The sequence below is a fragment of the Lynx canadensis genome, chromosome X (genome assembly GCF_007474595.2).
Source record: "Lynx canadensis isolate LIC74 chromosome X, mLynCan4.pri.v2, whole genome shotgun sequence".
NCBI lineage: Eukaryota > Metazoa > Chordata > Mammalia > Carnivora > Felidae > Lynx > Lynx canadensis.
The window spans coordinates 28413902-28437201 of NC_044321.2; positions in this window are offsets into that span (position 1 = coordinate 28413902).

Below are 23300 nucleotides of genomic sequence, written 5' to 3' on the forward strand. Positions count from 1 at the left end.
CTCTACGGGAAAGGGTGGAGAGATTCAACCATCTAGTGTGAAAGCCGGAGATCAAGTTCCTCTCCCAGACTATGGAGGCACCAAACTAGTCCTAGATGACAAGGATTATTTCCTATTTAGAGATGGTGACATTCTCAGAAAGTATGTGGACTGAAATACATTATTACTGATATGGCATCGGGTGAAGCTGCCCATTCCAGTGAAACTGTGGAATCATTCATCATGTAAATAATTTTCATGTCTTTTTTTTATGATAAGCTAATGGTATCCAAACAAATGATATCCAATGTCTCTAAAATTGAGCTTTAGCATACTGATATAATCATCATCAAAGAAAAACGTATACATGAAAAAAAGATGAATATGAAACCAAGTGATAGAGTATCAGCACAGTAGTAATAATAGTAACATGATCTTATAAGAAGTTGTTGACAAAGTTAAATTTAATTTATACCCCCAAAGTACTAAGAATGGTATGAATATGTACCTCTGGGAAACAGGGATTTCCAAGAAATGGAAACTGACTTATCAAGTACTTACAACTTAAAACTATAGTAAAGTCCTAATTTTCTTTCATTTGACAACTTGGACAAACATTTGAGATTAAAAGTGTGTAAAGAAAATTTGATCCTGAAAATGTTCTCTCAAGTCTAATCTACCAAGTGAAAAACTTATACTAAAATATATTCGACTGTCTTCTACACAAGTACCTTGCCTCTAATGAGTCAAAGAACATCAGTATTTAGCAAATTTTTGAAGAAACCATGAACATTTTACAGCCCTTGGCTTGCATATATATAAATGTTGAACAAATTGCCAAACATACAGGTTTCCCTCCCCCAACCCCCCAGTAGAAATATACCATTCGGTCCATGGATAAGGTCCCATCCCTGACAGAGAAGTCTAAAAACAAGAACTACCAGAAGTTTGACAGGAAGTGAGGCTTATACCTTTTAAGGGGCAGATGATGTATGTGATGCTAGAGTAACAGTCGCCTCAGGACAGCAGGTCATGAGTTAGGAAGGATGGCATTTTAAGACCTGCAGGGTAAGTGGTAGTTCATGAGCAAATTAATCCAGTTCGTTATTTCCTTATTTACGTATTTTTCAATTTTTACTGCCTATGGTAAAGATGTACTTAAAAATTTTGAGTAGGACATAATTGTGATCACACACAATATTAAGGGACAAGGTAGGTCCTTGTTACTCTATCGTTAGAGTGTTCAACCCTCAAACAGTAAAATATACCTAAGAACAGGGGCACCTGGGTGGCTCAGTCAGTTAAGTATCCAACTTCGGCTTTGGTCATGATCTCAGGGTTCGTGGTTCGAGTGCTGCGTTGGGCTGTGTGTTGGCAGTGCAGAACCTGGAGCCTGATTCACAGTCTGTGTTTGTCTCTCTCTGCCCCTCCCCTACTCGTACGTGCACATGCTCTCTCTCAAAAATACATAAACAAACATAAAAATATTTTCAAAAATAAAATATACCAAAGAACAAAGTAAAATCAATGGAATCATATTCAAAGGTGAGGGTTCTATTCTGTTCTTCCAGGTAGAATATTTCCCTTCATTGTGAATGTTGAACATACACATTTTAGTAAAGATAAAGAAAATTTATTTATGTATCAGTTAAAGAACATCCGCAAAGTAATCAATTTTCAAATAAACTAGCACTAAAAGAAAGAAGGAGCAAACTATATATTTTTTATGGTCAGAGGTTGCAACACAGGCAGCACACTGGCAGTATGGGTTTGGTTTTCTAGTACAGAAAATTAACGTTACTTTGAAAAAATATATAATGCACCCTATTAAAACTTATGCATACATTATGTAAAACAGAGGAGCTTGTGGTCACAGACAACTAGAAAAGTAAGGAGGGCAACCATGAAATACCAACAAATTATGCAGAAAATAGAAGGGAAATGATGCTTGGTGAGGACAACACATTCTCAGTGTGACAACCACGATGGTATACCCAGTTCAGACTGTCTACTCACTTCATATATCAGTGGCCTCTGAGGCTTAGGAAGCCTATAGGCTCGGCCTAGAGATTTTCTATCTTCCCCAGAGAATCTATCTTACACTGGGCAAGTCTACTTATATACCTACTGTTTTTCTGATTCTTGCCTAGATACTTACTGTCACAGGTACAGATGAATTCAATCCACCTCGGGGCTCACACTGGGAACCTGGAAGGATTTGTAAGCATGCTTCAAAAGACACCATTATAGAAAAATAAATTATAATACTCACCAGGGGCCAGCAAACTACTACTTTTTATTCTTTGCTATAACAGAAAATAAAACCAACACATGTTGTTTCATAACCCACTTATGAATTTATCTCCATAAAGCTTCTGAGAATTTAAGTTAATTATTCTTACTTCTTTATTTTGCATTTTAGTTGAAATCCCAGGGCCCTTCAGCAAAAGAGGATCAAATAAGTGATCGTTAATTTAAAGAAAAATTCCACAAACACAGCTACAATAAATTCTAATATCTCATTTGAAGCCTCAGTTTTGCCAAATGTAAATTCATGACATAAAATAACTTAAAATACCAACATAGGTCCAAAACAACAACTAAATCTCTCAATGTTTATATCAAACATTCTAGGATATCTAATGAAAACTCTTTTAAAGTCCTAAGATTCCATATTGATGGAATTCTTACTTAAAACTCCTGAACTTACTATAAGCTTAACCAGCAAAATCGCTTTTAGTTAACATATAATAAAACTAAAAAATGGTATTGACAAGTCTTTGCAGCAGCAAATACTAGTGCTTTATAAGCAATTGAATTAGCCACTTTTTTTTTTTTCCCACAGATAGAAATACCCTTGACATTATAGGTTTTTCCTTGAGACCATTTTTCCTTGAGAGGAAACAGCACAAGAAGGAGTAAGAAGAAACAAGTTGTCAAGCACAAAAAGTGTCCTACTACAGAGAACATGTGCCAGGCTAATGTTATAGAACAACTATTATCATTATTCATGAAAAGATTTTTTTTCTTTTTATTTTTTTACTGAACTATAGTCCATGCACAACGTTACCTTAGTTGCAAGTATACAGCATAGTAGCTCAACAACTATACTTTATACTGTGCTCTCCTCAAGTGGAGCTCCCATCTGTCACCATGCAACGCTATGACAATACTATTGACTATATTTCTTATGTTGTGCCTTTTATTCCCATGATTTACTCATTCCATAACTGGAAACCTGTACTTCTCACTTCCCTATACCCGTTTTGCCCACCCCAATCTCCAACCCCTCCCCTCTAGCAACAATCAGTTTGTTCTCCGTATTTATGGGTTTGTTTTCTACTTTTTTTTTTTAATTTTTTTTTTCAACGTTTATTTATTTTTGGGACAGAGAGAGGCAGAGCATGAACGGGGGAGGGGCAGAGAGAGAGGGAGACACAGAATCGGAAACAGGCTCCAGGCTCTGAGCCATCAGCCCAGAGCCCGACGCGGGGCTCGAACTCACGGACCACGAGATCGTGACCTGGCTGAAGTCGGACGCTTAACCGACTGCGCCACCCAGGCGCCCCTGTTATCTACTTTTTTAAAAAAATGTTTATTTATTTATTTTGAGAAATAGAGCATACAACCACACAAGAGCAGGGGAAGGACCAAGAGAGAACGCTAAGGTGGCTCCAAGCTATCCTGCGGAGGCTGACATGGGGCTTGATCCCACGAACCGGGAGATCATGAACTGAGCTGAAATCAAGAGTCCAACATTTCCCAGATGCCGCTTTCTGTGTCTTGTTCATTTATTTATTTATTTTAGATTCCAAATATAAGTGAAATCATATGGTATTTGTCTTTCTCTTATTTGACTTAGCATCATATCCTTTAGCTCCATCCATGTTGTCATCACAAATGGCAAGATCTCATCCTTTTTTACAGCTGAGCTGTCACAGTTTTGATTCAGGTGAGTTCATGGTTAGAAATTATATGGGGCTGATATAATAGAGTGTGTATGTGTTTAGTGGTGGACTTTATTTTAACACCTTTATAAATGACTTTAGTTTATACAATCATCAAGGGTGTGATAGGGGTCTTTAATTGTTTGGTTATACTTTACTGCATTTTATGAGTGGAATTACATGGTTTAGTGGTATTTGCAAACTTGGAGGTTTGCAAAGGTCTGAAGACATATACCTTGGGACTGCTGAGAGTTTGTTTTTCATATATGTATAAATGAGCTGCCTCCGAATGATTTTCTTTGTTAGAGTTTTATAATTATCACCAAAATGGATAGGAGCTACAGGTTATTTAAGGGATTATGCTTTTTCTATCATGCCCTGTTCAACATTGTATTTGGTGTGTATCTCTAGGGTGATAATGCTTATGTTTTTATCTTTTGCTTTTTTAATTCATGTTTTCTGCTTTTTGTTTTTTTCAGACATCATTAGCAGGTGTTCAGAGAAAAAAAAAGATTATTGTACAAGGTTTTCAAATAGCGAGCAACAGTCAATGGTCTACTTTTTTTTTTTTTTTTTTAAGCCCAACCTGGCCTTTGAGGGACAAAATGGTAGATCTGAGCAAATTAAGGCTCAGAGTTTATCCTTCAGCAAGACAACACGATACAAAATTGAGAAAGAATGACAACACCACACCACTCTACCAACAGACACAAGCAGAGGAGAATCACCAGGGCTGAGGAGAGGAAGTGCACACTGTATCCAAATTTTCTGCCCAACCTCATCTGAATTGCCCCAGTGGGTCCTCCTGCTTGGAAGCAATTACAATCAACTCCCTCCCAACAGAGGGAGAGTGCACAGACTCCGACACAGTGGTGAGGTTTAAAAAACAAAGGCTGAGCTCAGACACCCGGGAAGAAAGTGAACATCAGCAGAAGGCTGCTTGTACTCAACTAGAAAAATTTCTAACACATTCCAAGAGTATCTAATAATACGGTCGATAAGTGGTCTTCAGAAAAAGAGTAAATACAAGCAAAAAGTAAGGGAAAGATATATAAACAACAGTAATTCCAATGAGAGCAGCTGAATAAACTATTAGCTTGAACAGAAAGGATCAATATGACACCACTGCACGCTCTTACTACATATATTAGAGCCACAAAAAATGCATGAATGGAATCTTGGCTGCATTTATTTTTTAACCAAAAAAAACTTGTCGAATTTTTAACCCCTGGACTTAAATTAAAAAGCAAAGGACTTTTGCCACCCAAGTGGAGATTTATTTATTACTTTAATATTCCAAAGCATCTTAACAAGGTGTCACTTGTGACAATACTTCAATAACCTACTCTATTCTTAACAATCTAAAAAAGAAACCATAGCAATCACTGTCAGTGAACATTTACTAAATATGAAGTAAATATATAACATTATAGTGAAGGCACTACCAATATTGTTAAGTTATAATTCTAACATTTTCATAGGGTAAAAATATTTTTTTCCTTGTTAATACCAGAAGTACCAAGGCCTTTTCAGAAAACGTAACCTTACTTTATTGCTATTTATTACTATTGCTTATTCAATATTTTACACACAAACACTACTGAAGGTTTAAAGAAGTAAGGGTTCCTATTTTTGCCTAACACTGAAAAAAAAAAACCCTCATGAAATACTGTGAGTAATCACCCATCTCTTTCTCTCTCTTTCTCCCATACCTCTCTTTCAGAAAGGTGAAATAAGTCATCAACTTATTATTGGGAGTGTTCCAAGGTAGAATTTTTTCAAGAGTCAAGATTGAAACTACACACACTGTGGGGGAGATGACTGCCATTATTGCCCTATATTAGGATCTCCACTTAGGATAATAGCATTAAAGTGAGAAGCAACACAAGGAAATGATGCAAAATATAATTAGATGTGGAGCCATACATGATTTAGGTATTTGTCTCCACAGTGGTCTAGGGAAAAAGTGAGACCATAATGTGTCAAAAATCATGTCTATGAGTAAAGACAAAAGGAAGAATAGCAAGTGTATACAGTAAAAGATAATCAAAACAATTTGAAGTGATCTTTTTATGACACCATTTAAGGGTTTATCACAGATACTTTCACCAAATTAATTAGCACTAAAGCAAAATACAGTGTTGAGGACAACTCAGATTTATCTTAAGTGGGAATGTGGGGGTAGTAATTGGTTTGAATTCTAAAGGGGTTAGGCTATGAGTGAGTATAAAAGTTGGAATTCCTACAAAAGGTAGACAGTGGACTTTAGGAATGCACTAACAAGCAAGGAGAGAGATTGGTGACAAGTTTTGGATACTTGCAGTTTTAGTTCCTTTGAGTATACCCTTGGAAAATGGACAAATCCAGAAATAATTAAAAACCCATGGACTTTAGGGGCGCCTGGATGGCGCAGTCGGTTGGGCGTCCGACTTCAGCCAGGTCACGATCTCGCGGTCCGTGAGTTCGAGCCCCGCGTCAGGCTCTGGGCTGATGGCTCGGAGCCTGGAGCCTGTTTCCGATTCTGTGTCTCCCTCTCTCTCTGCCCCTCCCCCGTTCATGCTCTGTCTCTCTCTGTCCCAAAAATAAATAAACGTTGAAAAAAAAAATTAAAAAAAAAAAAAAACCATGGACTTTAATCATGATCAGAGTAAAAATTGCCCTGTTCACCAGTGTATCCCTAAACACAAAGCAAGGTATCTGACACTTTCTAAACATTTCTTTAATGATCAAATGACTGCACATTCTAATCTCCTACCTGTAAGCATTATCCAGAGATGGTAATAAGTAGTAAAAGCAACTGATTGCAATCATCCATTCAATACAGGCTTAACACACACCAGAGTTCTGAGCAACAATGAAACACCAAACAGTGACCCCATTCTGACATGTTTTCAACTTGTCTAAATTAAAGTTCAAATACGATACTTCTAACCTCGGTCAGAATCTCAGAATGATGCATTTTATAAATAGCAGTAGAAAATTTTTAACAAGAAGCATTTATCATGCAAGAAAAAGGACAACACTGCTTCAAGAATAATAATCAGTCATTGGCACATTCTTAATGAGAGGATTTATATCCCATTGTTTCCAGTTTAAATGTCAATGTGCATACATATAAACATTTGGAAAAACAGGTTTCAGTAGATCATGTTATGTAAAGGTCATACAGACCTTGCAAATACTACTGCATCTCTAACTAATCTTATCCATTTCTTGAGTTCAAATATCAAATTATATCCCTTCCACAACCCCGAAATTTCAACTTCTGATAGTGGATCCGAAAAGTTTCACATTCCTCTATTTTTGAGAGCCTGTATAAAGCCATATGCAATTAGCATATATTATACTGCGGTATGCTCTGTCAACATCAGCTCTCTGATCAACGACACACCCTCACTGTTGAATCATCAAAACGCTACAGCAGTATTTTACAACTTCAGTTATGCATAATGTGAAGTAATATGCCTGCCTGCCCTCTGTAAATATGAGAGGCAATTTGTTTAGCTCCACGTTTTATTTTGCTTTCAGGATTACACTACTCACTAACTCCAACAAAAGCAATATAATAAGAAATATTGCCTCATAATACCACAGCTCTGTCCATCAATAGCAAAAATTCTCAATCTTAACACCAGTGCCAGAAGATGAATCTCATTATGCTAATTCAGTGATTGTATATGGATTCACATATTCAAGCATATATGAGAGAATACAAAACAAGCACAAATTAGATAAGCAGTGCGATTACTGAAGTTTTTTTTCAATGATGTTCAAGAATGTGTGAGAAATCATCCGAAGTAATCTCACCATTAATGAAAGCAATGGAAGCTCAGAATGTATATATATGATGAGCTCAAGGTCGCATAGGTAGTTGGTACATCCTAGAGAATTCTCTGCTCTTGTTTAAGTATTTTTACCATTGTACTTTATATTTATACTGACATTAACTACCAACAATTCAGCACTAAGTGTAACTTGACAACTTCAAAAGGATTTCGTTCAAAGTATTTTGAAAGCTTGTCTTGAGTGGTAACAGATGAGTTGGGATCCAAGGTGGCCTAAGGGATCAGGGAGTCTGAACTAGATTATATGCATGTGAGATGTATGCTGGAGACTTATGAACAAAAGGAGAGGTGAGAAAAATAGATTTTTGGCAATGTTAATTTGCTGTTAATTTACAGGACAAGGTGGAGAAAACCTCATCTACAGTGAAGTGAAAATCAGAGAACTGGATGTATAGATTCAAGAGGTAAGAGACAGTTTTGTGATTTGAGGTGTTCAAAATAAATGACCCGTCAATAACTGTACAAACACTGAAATTTACCTTTACAATAATTTTTAGGAGTAATCATCACAACTGAGGGCTCACTTAGTACAAATGGTTTCCAACACTAATAGAATCTGCCGTAACTAAAGAGCCCATCACTGAGGTTCCAGATTGTCATGTGTTCTATCAGTACATCTATCCAGGATGATGAGAGGGCTTTGGAACTGTGTCCAAACTTTTATTACAAGGATTCTAAGACTGTTGCCTTAATAACAAAGAAACCAGCATTTCTGGGCAGCATGCTGGACCCTGCCACGGGAAATGAATTCATTACATGAACCCAGGTGACTGATTTTACATAGCCTTGACTCAGCACAGGTCTGTGCTCTCTTACACAATGGAATTGGAGATGAGCATTTGGTTTGTTTTTATTTTCAATGCAAAAGGCAGTCTCCCATCCTATCCTGAATATAAAATTGATGCTATATGGAGCTGTTTTGAGTATTGTGGTGTGAATGAAGCCTTGTAAATGCTGTTTTTATATGCATTCAAAAATAGACATTTATTATTCTTTCAAGTATAATTGATACACAGTATTATATTAGTGTTAGGTGTACAACATACTGACTGGAAATACGTATACCTTGCAAAATTGTTACACACAGTAAGTCTAGTTACCATCTGTCGCCTTCTAAATTTGTTATAATATTAGCGTATATATCATTGACTATATTCCCTGTGCTGTACATTACATCCCCATGACTTATTTCTTTTACAGCTGGAAGTTCTTATTTGTTAATCACCTTCACCCACTGCCCCCTGTCCCTGTCCATACTAATGCCCCTTCCATTCTGGTAATCACTCTGGCAAGCTGTTCTCTGTATCCGTGGGTATGGCACTTGTTTTATTTTGCTTGTAAGTTTGTTTTGTAAATTCCACATACAACTGTAATCATGTACTATTTGTCTTTCTCTTATTTCACTTACTGTAATATCCTCAATGCCCATCCCCATTGCCACAAGTGGCAAAATTTTATTCTTTTTTCTGGTTAAGTAATATTCTGTTGTGTGTGCGTGCATGCACACATGAACCTGCACCGTCCCCCTCCCCCCCGCCAAACCACATCTTTATCCATTCATTCACTCATGGATACTTAGGAAGTTTCCTTCTTTTGGCTACTGTGAATAATGCTGCAATAAACATGGTTGTGCACCTATCTGAGATACTCATTACATTTCTTTTAGATACATGCTTAAAGGTACCCTTGGAATACATGGTACCTCTATTTTTAATTTTTCGAGGCACTGCCATAATGTTTTCTACAGTGTCTGCACCAAGTTGAATTCCACTAACATTGCATGAGGGTTCCCTGTCCTCAATATCCTTGCCAACACTTGTCTCATGTTTTGGATAACAGGAATTCTGGCAGGTATAAAGACATAGTTCATTGTGGTTTGAAAGTGCATTTCCACAATGATTACTAATGTTGAATGTCTTTTCATGTACTTATGGGTCATTTGTAAGACTTCTTTGGAGAAATGTCTATTCAGATACTTTGCTCGGTTGCAGTCAGATTTTTTTTTTGTTATTGTTATGGAGTTGTATGGGTATTTACCCCTTTTCTGGGTATTAATCCTTTGTTTACTTGATCTAGTTAATTATGCAGAAACTTTCAGTTTAACGTAATCTCACTTATTTTTGTTTTTGTTTCCCTTCCTTTTGGACTCAAATTCAAAAAAAACATCAGTAAGACCACTGTCAAGGAGCTTGGCACCTATGTTTTTTCTAGTAGTTTTACAGTTTCGGATATTACATTTAAGCTATAATCCATTTGGGTTGATTTCTGTGTACACTGTAAAGTAATGGTCCACTTATCCCAACGTCATTTATTGAGGAGACTCTCCTTTGCCCATTGTCTAGTCTTGGTTTCTCTGTTATAAATCAATTGTGTAGGTTTATTTCTAGACTATTCTGTTCCACTGATCTACAGGTCTTTTTTTAAGCTAATACCCAATGTTTTCATCACCATACCTTTAGTCTTTCTCAAGATTGTTTTGGCTATTCAGGGTCTTTTGAGGTTCCGTACTATTTTTAAGATTATTTGTCACAGTTCTGTGAAAAATGTTGTTATTTAGATAGGGATTGCATTGAACCTATAGATTGTTTTGAATAGTGTGGACATTTTGAGAATATAATGTAATCCATGTAATCCATGAGGATGAAGTATCTTTCAGTTGGTGTCATCTTCCACTTCTTTCAGCATTATTTTATAGTTTTCAGAGCACAGGTATTTCACTTCCTTGGTTAAATTTATTCCTAATGATGTTATTCTTTTGATAAAACTGTAAATGGGATTGTTTTATTCATTTCTCTGATAGTTTGTTATTACTGTATAGAAACACAAGGGATTTGCAAATATTAATTTTTTATCCAGAAACTTTAATGAATTCATTTATTAGTTCTAACAGTTTCTTGGTGGAAACTTTAGGGTTTTCTATACAGTACCATGTCATCTGCTAGTAGTGACAGTTGTACTTCTTCCTCTGCAATTTGGATGCTTTTTTTTTTTTTTTTTTTTTTTTTTTTTTTTTTTGCCTAAGTGCTATGGCTAGAACATCCAATATCTTGTTGAATAAAAATGGGGACAGTGGGCATTCTTGCTTTGTTCCTGGCTGGTAACATAGGGGGCATCTCCCTACTAGTACCCTGTAGTTACCCCACTATCTCTATGCAGGAGAGGGCAGCCTCAGCCCACAGGAACAAAGAAGCCTTTTACTGTGATGAAATCCCTTGTGCTGGTTTTAGGTGGGCACCCAAGAGTTTTCTGGAGTAGGGGATGTCTCAGGCCTGCAGTAACAACGGCATCCCGGATCAGGCTATGTGTTGTAGCATGTTTCCTTTAACTGGTGCCACCACCTGGGTCCATACCTCTCAGCAGAGGAGGGTAGTCGTAGGCCCAGGGAAGGAAGAAGCACTTTCCCCGGCTGCTTATTTTTCACACGTCTCCTGTTCAATATGCTTTACTAGTTATACGTGGCTCATGTGGCATTGTCAGAAGAACTCCGATTCAATCCATGAAAGGAATGAGTGCACCTGGGCCACCCTCTGTTATTAGTTTGGGTATGGGATATGCCAGCTCTGGGTCACCTTCTTTTGTTAGATGAAGGTACCTAAGAGAACTTGCTACTGTTCATTTTCCTCCAGTCCTGGGATCTCAAATTACTTTGCTTTCTTTCTGACCACTTTTCATAGATCTCTTTTGATTCCTTCTTGATGTGGCTCTATGGTTTACTATTGTATTTAGCTGGGAAAAGCGGGGACAAAATGAGTCTATGCCATCTAGTCTGAAGCAAAAGTCTCAATCTTATTTGATTATGTTTTAATATATAATTCGGAAAAAAGTGTTTTTTAAAATACATAGAACCCAAGGGGAAAAAGGACATTAAGACACCCAAAATTGAACTCAATTATTCTTGCTGCATGCAGGATAGCTGCTGACTGATTAAATTACAAATAAATGACAGTTCTTCAAGTTAACAACTCATAAAGCGTCAACTATACCATGTGATGACTAGAATTATAGTATTGGGTGTTTAAAAAAATTCGGACAAATGTTTCTCCATCCCTTCACTTTCAATCTGCAGGTATCTTCAGGCATATATATGGGTCAGTATTCAAGTTATATTGCAAAGCTGTAGTAATCAAAACAACTTGGTACTGGCAAAAAAAAAATAGACATGAAGATCAATGGAATAGAATAGAAAACCCAGAAATGAACCCACAACTAGATGGTCAATTAATCTTTGACAAAGCAGTAAAGAATATCCAATGTAAAAAAAGTTTCTTCAAATGGTTATGGGAAAACTGGTCACCAATATGAAAGAAGAATGTGAAGAATATGAAGAAGAAAGAAGAATATGAAGAATGAAACTGTCCCACTTTCTGACACCATACAGAAAAATAAATTCAAAATTCATTAACGACTTAAATGTGAGACCTAAAACCACAAAAAAATCCTAGAAGAGAACAGAAGCCGTAACTTCTTTCACATCGGCTGTAGCAACTTCTTTCTCATTTTATCTCCTGAGCCAAGGGAAACAAAAGCAAAAACTACTGGGATTTGATCAAAGTAAAAAAGCTTCTGCACAGTGAAAGAAATCATCAACAAAACTAAAAGGCGACCTATGGAATGGGACAAGCTATTTGCAAATGATCTCATAAAGGGTTAATATCCAAAATATATAAAGAACTTACAAAACTAAACACCTAAAAAGCAAATAATCCTGTTAAAAAAATGGGCAGAAAACATGAAGAAACATCCTTCCAAAGAAGACATACAGATGACTAACAGACAAATGAAAAGATGCTCAACATCACTGATCATGAGGTAAATGAAAATCAAAATTACACTGAGATATCGCCTCACAGCCCCCGAATGGCTAAAATCAACAACACAAGAATCAACAGGTGTTGGCGAAGAGGCGGTGAAAGGGAAACCTTTTGAATAGTTGGTGGGAGGACAAATTGGTGGAGCCAGGGTGGAAAACACTATAGAGGCTCCTGAAAAGGTTAAAAATAAAACTATGCTAGGATCCAGCAAATGCATTTTTAGGTATTTACTAAAAGAATAGAAAAGTACTAGTTCAAAGGGATGTATCTACCCTGATGTTTATAGCAGCATTATCTGCAATAGGGGAATTATGATAGCAGCCCAAGTGTTCAGAGATTCATGAATGGATTAGAAAAAAGCTCTCTCTCTCTCTCTCTCTCTCTCTCTCTCTCTCTCTCTCACACACACACACACACACACACACACACACACACACACACACTGGAATATTACTCAGCCTTAAAAAAGAATGATTCTTTCCATTTGAAACAATATGTATGGAGCTAGAGAGTGTAATAAGGGAAATACATCAGTCTGAGAAAGACAAATACCCTACAATTTCACTCATATGTACAATTTAAGAAACAAAACAAATGAGCAAAGGGGAAAAAAAGACACAGAGTCAAACTAAGAAATAGACTCTTAACTGTAGAGAACAAACTGATGGTTACCCTAGGGGAGGTGGGGGGGGTGGGTAAAATAGGCGATGTGGATTAAGGGGCGCACTTGCTGTGATGAGCACATGGTGTATCAAAATGTTGAATCACTCCATTGTAAACCTGTAACTAATATTACACTGTATGTTAACCGGAATTTTAAAACGTCAAAACTTTACGTATTTAGCATTAATGCTAGCAACCTAAAATAATGTCAGCATAAAAATACCTCAGTTCACTAAAATATGTGAAACTTTAACATGTAGACTTATTTTCCTGTTTAATTTTATGAAAATTATGTCAAAACTATGCAAACAAAAAACCCTCATTTTTCTGAAATTGACCAGTATATTACCAGCATATAATATACATAGTGAATGGATATATGTATGTATGTATGTGTGTGTGTGTATGTGTGAAAAAATATATATATATATATATTCATTAATCATACACATGTCTAGTTTGAACAAGTTAGGGAGTACAATATACAGTAACCACATTGGCTAGTATTTTAAGTGCTTTAGTCAAGGTCAAGGCTGGCTCCTCCTGAGGAATCCAAATTAGTTTGAATATAAAAATACATTAAAACACTCTTTTTTCAAAAATTATAATGTCTTTCTAAAGGACATAACACGCAGTAAGTAATTCATGAATTTTAGAAGGTGTTACCATTCAAAATTGTCCCACACTTAAATGGAGAACAAAACTAAAAACGTTTCAACACAGGGGCACTTCAGTGGCTCAATCAGTTAAGCATCTGACTCTGATTTCAGCTCAGGTCATGATCTCAAGGTCTTGAGATTGAGCCCCCATAAGGTTCTGCACTGACAGGGTGGAGCCTGCTTGGGATTCTCTCTCCCTCTCTCTGTCCCTCCCCCACTTGTACATGTTCTCACTCTTTCTCTCTCAAACATTTAAAAAATGTTTTAACATAATTAAAAACAAAGTAATTTCGTTGAACCACTTATTTTTTATGTTAGGTATTTCCTTCTAAGCTTTTATTAAGGTTTACACAAACTTTCATAATCTTACTGCAACATTGTTATCTACTGTTAATAAGTTCAATTCAGACATTTTTTTTTAAAAGCCATTCTCCTCTGTCCCTCAAGTCATAGTCCCTTTTAGGTGTCTGTTACTTTGGATTTCTGTCTCATGTCATTGTGTAAGAAATCCAATTCAAAAGAAAAGATTCCCTTCCTTCCTTCCTCCCTTCCTTTTTTTGCCCTAATACTAACACAGGGAATAGCACGTACAAGCTGCCAATAGATTCTTGTTAAATGAATTCATATTTGATAAGAAAGAAAGTAAAAATAAAATGATGAGAGAGAAGCAATTCTTCCCTTTGAGAAAATCATAGTTTAAATTCAGTGAGGGGTATTAATGGCACTGCATAAATGACTTCCTGTTTCACTGAAGTGTTTCATAAGGTCTTTAAATCAGTACTTCATCGCATCCTGCTCATCAAAGCAACATTTGGGACTCTTTTTTGTTCCTAATAAAAGATAAATAACAACAGAATTTGGGGTTTTCCTAAGCATCTAAAGGAGAGTTGGCTAAGCTATTCATACATGTCCCTTTATAACTGGGATAATATAGTTTTAGTTTATGATGTCTACAATTTACCCAGGTATATTGTCAATTGCCTTCTTAACTTATAAAGTATATTCTTTAAAAATAAAACCAAATATAAAACCTTAGATGATGTAACATAATAAACTAGTCATTTTTATTCACACTCCATTATTAAAATCACAGTTTACAAAGAGTATAAATTACTCCTTACTTTTTGTGTGCTGTAATGCTGGGGAAGGACGAACTTGATAGGTTTCATAACATTACATAGTGATGCATTCTTATTTCAAAGCTACATCTTTTTTTAAAAATTTTTTTAATGTTTTTATTTATTTTTGAGACAGAGAGAGAGCATGAGCAGGGGAGGGGCAGAGAGAGAGAGAGACACAGATTCTGAAACAGGCTTCAGGCTCTGAGCTGTCAGCATGGAGCCTGATGCAGGGCTTGAACTCATGAATCGTGAGATCATGACCTGAGCCAAAGTCAGACGCTTAACTGACTGAGCCATCCAGGCGCCCCCAAAGCTACATCTTAAGATGAAGAAAAATATACATGGGGCCTTTAAAACGTATTTTTGTGCATAGATTTTGCAAATTAGAGGATCAAATAACAAAACACAGAATTCTTTATACCAAGAGTGTTGGGCATGGAGCACACCAGGCAAGAGAGAGATGTGGGAAGGCCTGACCAGCCCACAATTGTCTCTCTTTTCTGAGAACTGCCACCTTTTCCTTCCAATAAACCCGTAAGCATAGTCCCTGGTGTCATGTTTGTACTGCACAATGATGCCTTCCAGCCACGGCTGGTAGGACCCAAATTATTGATACCTGACTCAAATTGGAACACACAGATGCTCCTCCTGGAGTGTTTTACTTGCATCATCAACTGAGTACGTGTACACTCAGTCATATTCAACAGGACACAATTAGGGGAAAGGCCCAGTTCCAATCATTCCTAGAGCTTGATTATTCAATTTTCCTTGAATTCTACTACTACATAAACCACAAAACACACACACAGCTTGAGTACTGAATTCTAGTTTATTTGCGTATCTATCTCTTGCAAGGAAGATACATTATTAATATTCACAACATGGGTTGAAAAATCAGGTATATCTCAGAAAGAAAACATGATGCTACTTGGGAGACTGAAGTAAAAAAGGAACAAGGGTAGTTTCAATGCCATATGGTAAGTACTCCCCCCTTATCCATGGGGTATACATACCGAGACCCCCAGGGATGTTTGAAACCACGATACTACCAAACTCCATATACACTGTTTTTTTCTGTACATACAAACCTATCATAAAGGTATGTATGTAACTTATAAATCAGCGCAGTGAGGGGTGCCTGAGTGGCTCAGTGCATTATGGGTCTGACTCCTGATTTAGGCTCACGTCATGATCTCATGGTTCGTGGGGTTCAAGCCCCTGTTGGGCTCCATGCTGACAGGGCAGAGCCTGCTTTGGATTCTGTCTCTCCCTCTCTCTCCCTCCCCTATGTGCATGTACACACGCTCTCTCTCAAAGTATGTATGTGGATATATATATATATATATACACATAAATATATAAAATATATATATGTAGACAGTAAGAAATTTACAATAACTAATAATAAAATAGACAACTTTTACTATTCTATATTAGACTGTACTCACCCTTCTTGTTATGACGTGAGATGATAAAATGCCTGTGTGATAAAATGGGAGTGAAATAAATGACAAAGGTACAGTGATACAGTGTGAGACCGCTACTGACCTTGTGATTATACATCAGAAAGAGGATCATTTGCTTCTGTAATGCTGTTGACTGTGGTAACTGAAACCACAGCAAGCAAAACCACAGATAAAGGGGAGACTACTGTATTATCATGTTGTACATATGATTTTTTTTGAGAATGGGGACATGTCAGTATTGTGTTTTGTATACAACCCTGAAAAGGGATGTATGGGAAGAAACGCTGTATAATGTTCCTACAAGTTATGCTTTTATATCAATAAGAGATTTTGTAAAAATTCTTCTATAGGACACTTTTTACATATGCCTTACAATATTATAGAAGTCATATCTAACTTTATCAATTTAAAAATAAATTACTTGATAAATAAAACAAGTTGGATTTACTCAATTTGTTCATTATTTCTTTTGAGAAAGGTAAAAATCAGAGAAGTCCAGAATCATACAAGTATATATGGACACACATCCAAGAAATCATAATTACTGTGTACTAATGAATTAGGTGTTAATAACTCAATCAAAAAAGAAAACACAGATGTGTTTGAATATAATCTTGCTGCCTCATCTCTAAGTCTGTTCTCCAGTTCTCCTCTTCACAAGTGGCCATCACATATGTATTTTATGCTCATCAATTCAGTTCATTTGTCCTATTTTCCACTCACATTCCTATATCCATAGACAATACATGGGATTGTGTGTCTGTGCGTGACCTTTACCAACTTTCTTAGGTGCTGGCTGCCCTTCACAGAGCTAAGCAACTGTCCCTAAGAACCCATGTCCCCCTACTCATATTGCTGTAGCATTGCTGAGAGAGATGCTGCTCAGCCTGTAACTACATTTTATAGCCCTTTTCACATCGAAGCTGTGGTTATTTGGTTAGGTTTTCCCAGTGGAATATGAGTGGAAGTAATTTGTGTCAATTCTGTTTGTGATTTTAAAGAGCTAATGTGTCTTTTCCACTCTCTTCCCCAACCAGTGGCTGAATGCAGACGATTCTCAGATCAAAGAAATGGTGGATCAAAAAGATGGAAGAAGTCTGGATCCTCGCATCACCCAATGGAGGAAAACCACAGGGTGCTGCCATGGACTGTGACATGACCACACAATCCATGTCTGCTAAGTCACTGAAATTGTGAGTTTGGTTTGTTTTAGCAGCTAGTATTAAAATAATGTGTATACTAGCACACTTTCCTGTCATTGTAGAACTTTGCTCCTTTTCATTCAACATTGTGGATTTGGGACACATCATTATTATTACGTGCAGACATAATACAGAGTTTCTCAAAAGCAGCATTACTGACATTTTGGCCTGGATAAGCTTCTGGTGGGGGTCGGGGGAGGTGGGAAGAGCTGCCCTTTGCATTCTACAATGCTTAGCAACATTCGTGGCTTCACCCACTAGATGCCAGTAGAACACCCTCCTCTGCAGTCATTATGATTAAAAAAAAAAAAAAAAAGTCTCCAAACATTGCCAAATGGCCCTTAGGTGGCATTAGCAGGCTCATTTCAGAATGACTCATATGATACATCCCTTTTACTTACTCAATAGTATTCCATCACAATCATTAAGGATATTTATGGTATTTTCAGTATTAAAGCACCGTTTCAATGAATATCGTTGCAACTGATTTTGAGCTAAACTGTGCTACTCATGTTAGTTATCTAAGAAGCAGCTCCTTTTCTTCAGTATCAAAAAAAGGAAAGCACTAACCCATATAGTTCTGAAAAGGGACAGATAAATGAGGAAAGTAAAATTTAGAGCACTAAGCTAGCACAAAATGAAGGTGAATTCTGCACTGGGGCATCTTCATTTCTTAGTTGTTAATTAACGTGATAGATGCTTTTAAGTTAGGAATATCAACTAAATGGCCCTAGCATCTATTTATCTGATACTCCTCTATGAATCTTACTTTCTCCAAACCAATAGCTACCATCTAACTCATCTTCATATCCTGTCATCGCTTACTGCAAAATATACCTCATGTGAGGCTGTATTTTTTTTTCCATCATCACTTCCGAAAGACTTGCTCAAGCTACCCGCAAAAGTGAAAGGGGTTTCTAAAGACAAATGGCCTTTCTAGGTTTCTGGAAAGCTAGACTAAGAGCCGATTTTCATCTACTGATAACATGGCGTTGATGATTCTAACTTTAAGGACCAGAAAAGCCATACATTTACACAAATATTCCCTAAAATGGAAGCATATAAATTATTACTTCAAATTTTTCTGAAAGGACATTGTGGGATCCAAATTCAACAGGACGGGGTCATAAAAAGGAATGTACTTCCTAGAACTGGACACAACTTATGTTGAGTCTTTAGTGTCTTGTGTATCTAAGGCACTGTATATCTATTCCTGTTTATGTAGTCATCCAGCTTCTTCAAGTCCTTGGCTAACTAAACTGGAAACTTTATCTCAACTGATTACATAGGGAAGCACACTTTCTTCCAGCCCATCTGTACCTGACCCAAAACTCTGTATTGCTGACCTTCTGCCCAACGTCCTTTTCATGACAAACAGCTTCAGAGAGACCCCCTTAAGGGTATACATCTCTTCATTACATCCTCCCTGATCCTTTGGTGACTTCCTATTTACCTTAGAATGAAGTTAAAACTTTTTCTAGACTCTAGAGTCTCCTGTGAAACTCTCATCCTTCATTTCATGGAACTTATCTAAGGCTAACCCCTCAGCTCCACAGATACTAGCCTCTTGCAGTTTCCCAAGGTCACCAACTTATTTGAGCCTTAAGGCCTTTGTACATACTATTTCTCTGTAGTAAATATCCTCCTCCTTCTCCTCAATTTTCATAGTTTAGAACTTCTCAGCATAAATGCCAAGGTCATTAGATTACTGAGGATTGTAAGCTTTTCAATAGCTTATGGGTTTCACTGTTTTATCCTTGTGGTCTATACCAATTATCTCCTACCATGCTTGGAGCCCAAAAGGGCTACGTTACTGCAAACACAAGCAAACGTGACCTGAGCTGTAAACAAACTTGCACCCAAAGACTCGAGAGAACGACAGGACTGTGAGGTTTCTGAGTCTGTGTACTCAAGGTCAATCAAGGATGCCTTTAAGGTTCTCTCTACTTTGACCAATCAAGTTATTATTTTTATCTCACAACAACAAAACATATTTACAGCTCTATATTAAAAAGGCTTTGTTGTTGAAGATGCTTCAGGAAAAATAACTTTATATGTCAAATGTAAATAAAACTTTCTGGGCCCCAGACTCTCATCTTTTCCTTGAAAACAAGTGCTTTCATTTCATGGTTTTTAAAAATCGTGTACAAATGTTCTTTCATAAAAGAGCCAGAAGTCAAGCTACAGTAAGTGGGGATAATACGTGGACAGAATATGGGATTGGAGTAAATTTTTTTCAATCTAGGAGAAATTCAGAATAAGGTATTTTTGGAGATGTTTTTCCTTAGTTTCACACAAAAGGCATTAATAACATATATTTTTAAATTGCGTACTGGGTCTACAACATCTTCAATACCAATGTACATGTTTTAAAAAAAACTGTATTCCAATTTGGTTGCCAATAAGGAAATTTCTGACATGGTTTCACAAGAAGGACCACACTTCTCAGGGCAGCGGGGTGGCTCAGTTGGTTAAATGCCCAACTCTTGGTTTCAGCTTAGGTCATGATCTTACAGCCATGAGATCGAGCCCGCACTGCATTCCATGCTGGGAGTAGAGTCTGCTTAGGCTTGTTTTCTCTTTCTGTCTGTCTGTCTCTCTATCTCTGCCCTTCCCCTGCTCTTACCCTCTCTCTTTCCCTCTCAAAATAAATAAATAAACTTTAATAAAGAAGCCCACTTTTCAGTTTAAGACTAAGTTAAGAGGAATTCATAACATAAGACATTTTTATATCTGTCAACCAAGACTCATTGGGGAAAGAAGACCTCATTCAAGGTCTGCATCTCCCAATATAGCATGCCAGAGAGCTTTCTATTTCACACCCGAAAGACTTTCTATGCTATTCTCTATCACAGTTATTAACAAAACAATAGTTCACATTAGGCAATTGTTTGCTGGCAGGATAGATTTTTGGAAGTCATCATTTCAAGAATGATTTCTTGAAAAAACAAAAACAAATTGCAAACAAAACTGCTGACTTTGAGTCAGAGCCACTTTCCTATAGGATGAATAATGATTTAAGAGGAAGTGATTTTCAAATAAGCTTCATGTACTCCAGACAATATTGTCTACTACTTACTGAACATTCCACTTTAAATCTGCCTCTCCTCAGGTGTACCCTACCTTAAATGGAACTACCCTTTACTAAACCTCTCCTATCAGGTTCAAGTCATCTGGAATTTCTCTCCCTCCCATCATTTAATCAAGCCTCAACATAAACAGATTCTAGTACCCAAAAGTTTTTTTTTAATATCTAATGCCCTTATTTTAGCCCAAGTCATAGTATTTTTATGACTAGACAACCATTACTACCCCTCACTGATCTCTCTGAATCATCACTCAGCCTGTTGACCCTCCAACTCCATAGAGGTACCCTCTGCTCCCACTAAAGTCCCTTTTCCACACGGGAGTTATAAAGAACTTCAAAAAGATAAAAAAAGATTAAGTCAAACTATTTGACTCAACTTCATCAGTGGTTCCCTATTTCTCTTGAAATAAAATCCAAAATGGTACACAATCTATACGATGCTGCATGAAGCAGTTTCTGTATATCCCTCAGATCCATGTCAATGCAATCTTTTCCACACTCTAGCCCTGCTTGCCTTTAGTTCCTCAAATAAACTTGCTCTTTACCTCTCAGGTCATTAATACATGCAAGTCTTCTAAAGCAGAATGCATCTTACCACCACCCCAAAGTAGTATCAACTAGAAAAGTGCATTGCATGTCCTTATTTCACAATCTATTTGTATCTTCAAGTGAATTCATGATTACCACAAACTTTGCCGTAGGTGAAAGGTTTTGTTTGCTTGGTTCACGTGATCACAAAATTATATTAAGTTGTCCAGAGAGTAAATTTTTCTGACTCTCAGATTAAAAATATATTGAGGTCTCCCTCATCCTAAAAGAGAAAATGTATCTCCTTCAAACAAAAGTTACCTCCTTTCAATATGAACATCATTTTTCTCAAACAAGTACTGTATTTTCAATACATTATTTTCCCATGCATTTTCCCAGTAACCCCTATATATTACCTTCTAATCAAATTAATGCCTTTTGTGAGCTCACGGATTAGTTCTAAATATAAAAAAAATTATTATAAAATAGTAATTATTTCACTAGAAAAAGGGAAAAAATTACCCATAATTATATCAGAGAAACAATTACTTCAAGAGCATAACCAAAAAATACTCAGCTGCTAAAGTCTGTCTCTGTGTCTTACATGCTATCTCTATTCTATATTCTTATTTAATATATCTTATCCTAAAAATCATACTACAGGGGCGCCTGGGTGGCGCAGTCGGTTAAGTGTCCGACTTCAGCCAGGTCATGATCTCACAGTCCGTGAGTTCGAGCCCCGCGTCGGGCTCTGGGCTGATGGCTCAGAGCCTGGAGCCTGTTTCCGATTCTGTGTCTCCCTCTCTCTCTGCCCCTCCCCTGTTCATGCTCTGTCTCTCTCTGTCCCAAAAATAAATAAACATTGAAAAAAAATTTAAAAAAAAATCATACTACAAATACTACTTTGTAATCTTTTTTCAAAATTCTTCAATAGGTCATTGACATTTTTCTATTTTTATTTACAAAAATACTGTAAAGGTTGAATTGTAGGGTAGGGCTAACCTGTAGCCTTAAGAAATAACAGGTTTGTTTTAGCCTATCAATCAAGGGATGGATTAGTGTTTGATTGTATTGGGGCAAGGGCCTGTTTGAACTGTTTCCACCTGGGAACTATTCCTTTATTCTGTTCCCAGGTGATAATAAGACGATGTGGTCGGCTATAAAAACTCTGTACACTGGCTGTTCGGGACTGCACTCTGGTCAAGAGTGTCAGTCCCGATCGATCGATCGGTTTGCATTGCCTCTCATTGCAATAAACTTTGTTGTGACTGTCACTGGTGCCCGTAGCATTCTGTTTCAGGAGTCGTGTGGATGCAACAATGCTTCAATATTGTGATAGTTACACAACTTCCTATCCATCATTCTGCCATAACTTATTTATTGACAGTTTTTATTTATTTTGAGAGAGAGCAAGTGACGGACGGGCAGAGTAAGACGGAGAGATAAAATCCCAAGAATGTTCTGCACTATTAGTGCAGAGCCTGATGCGGGGATCAATCCAACGAACCATGAGACCGTGACCTGAGCTGAAATCACCCGGTGGACACTTAACTGACTGAGCCACCCAGGTGCCCCTCTCCCATAACTTATTTAACAATACTTTTATCAGGGAATATTTAGGATGCAGCCCACGGATACATCCATGTAAGTTTAAGATACGTGTCCATTTTAAAATTTAATTCATATTGCCTATAAATGTAATCTCTGATACATTTATAAGAATTTACTTATTCTCCCACCAGCAGTGCATGGGAATTTCTATCCTTGCCAATACTGGAATAAGTGATCACTGTGGGTTTGTTCTCAGCCCCCTACCCAAACCTCTATAACAATCTTAGGGGTTTTTGTCAACTTGCTGTTCTTTTCTACTCACGCATCAAACAAGCGAATCAAGACTCCACTTTGAAATCCTTTTTCACAGGGCTCTATGTCAATGAAATTACATTAACTACCAACATAAGATGCAGATTCCTCTCAACTCTATCATCTGT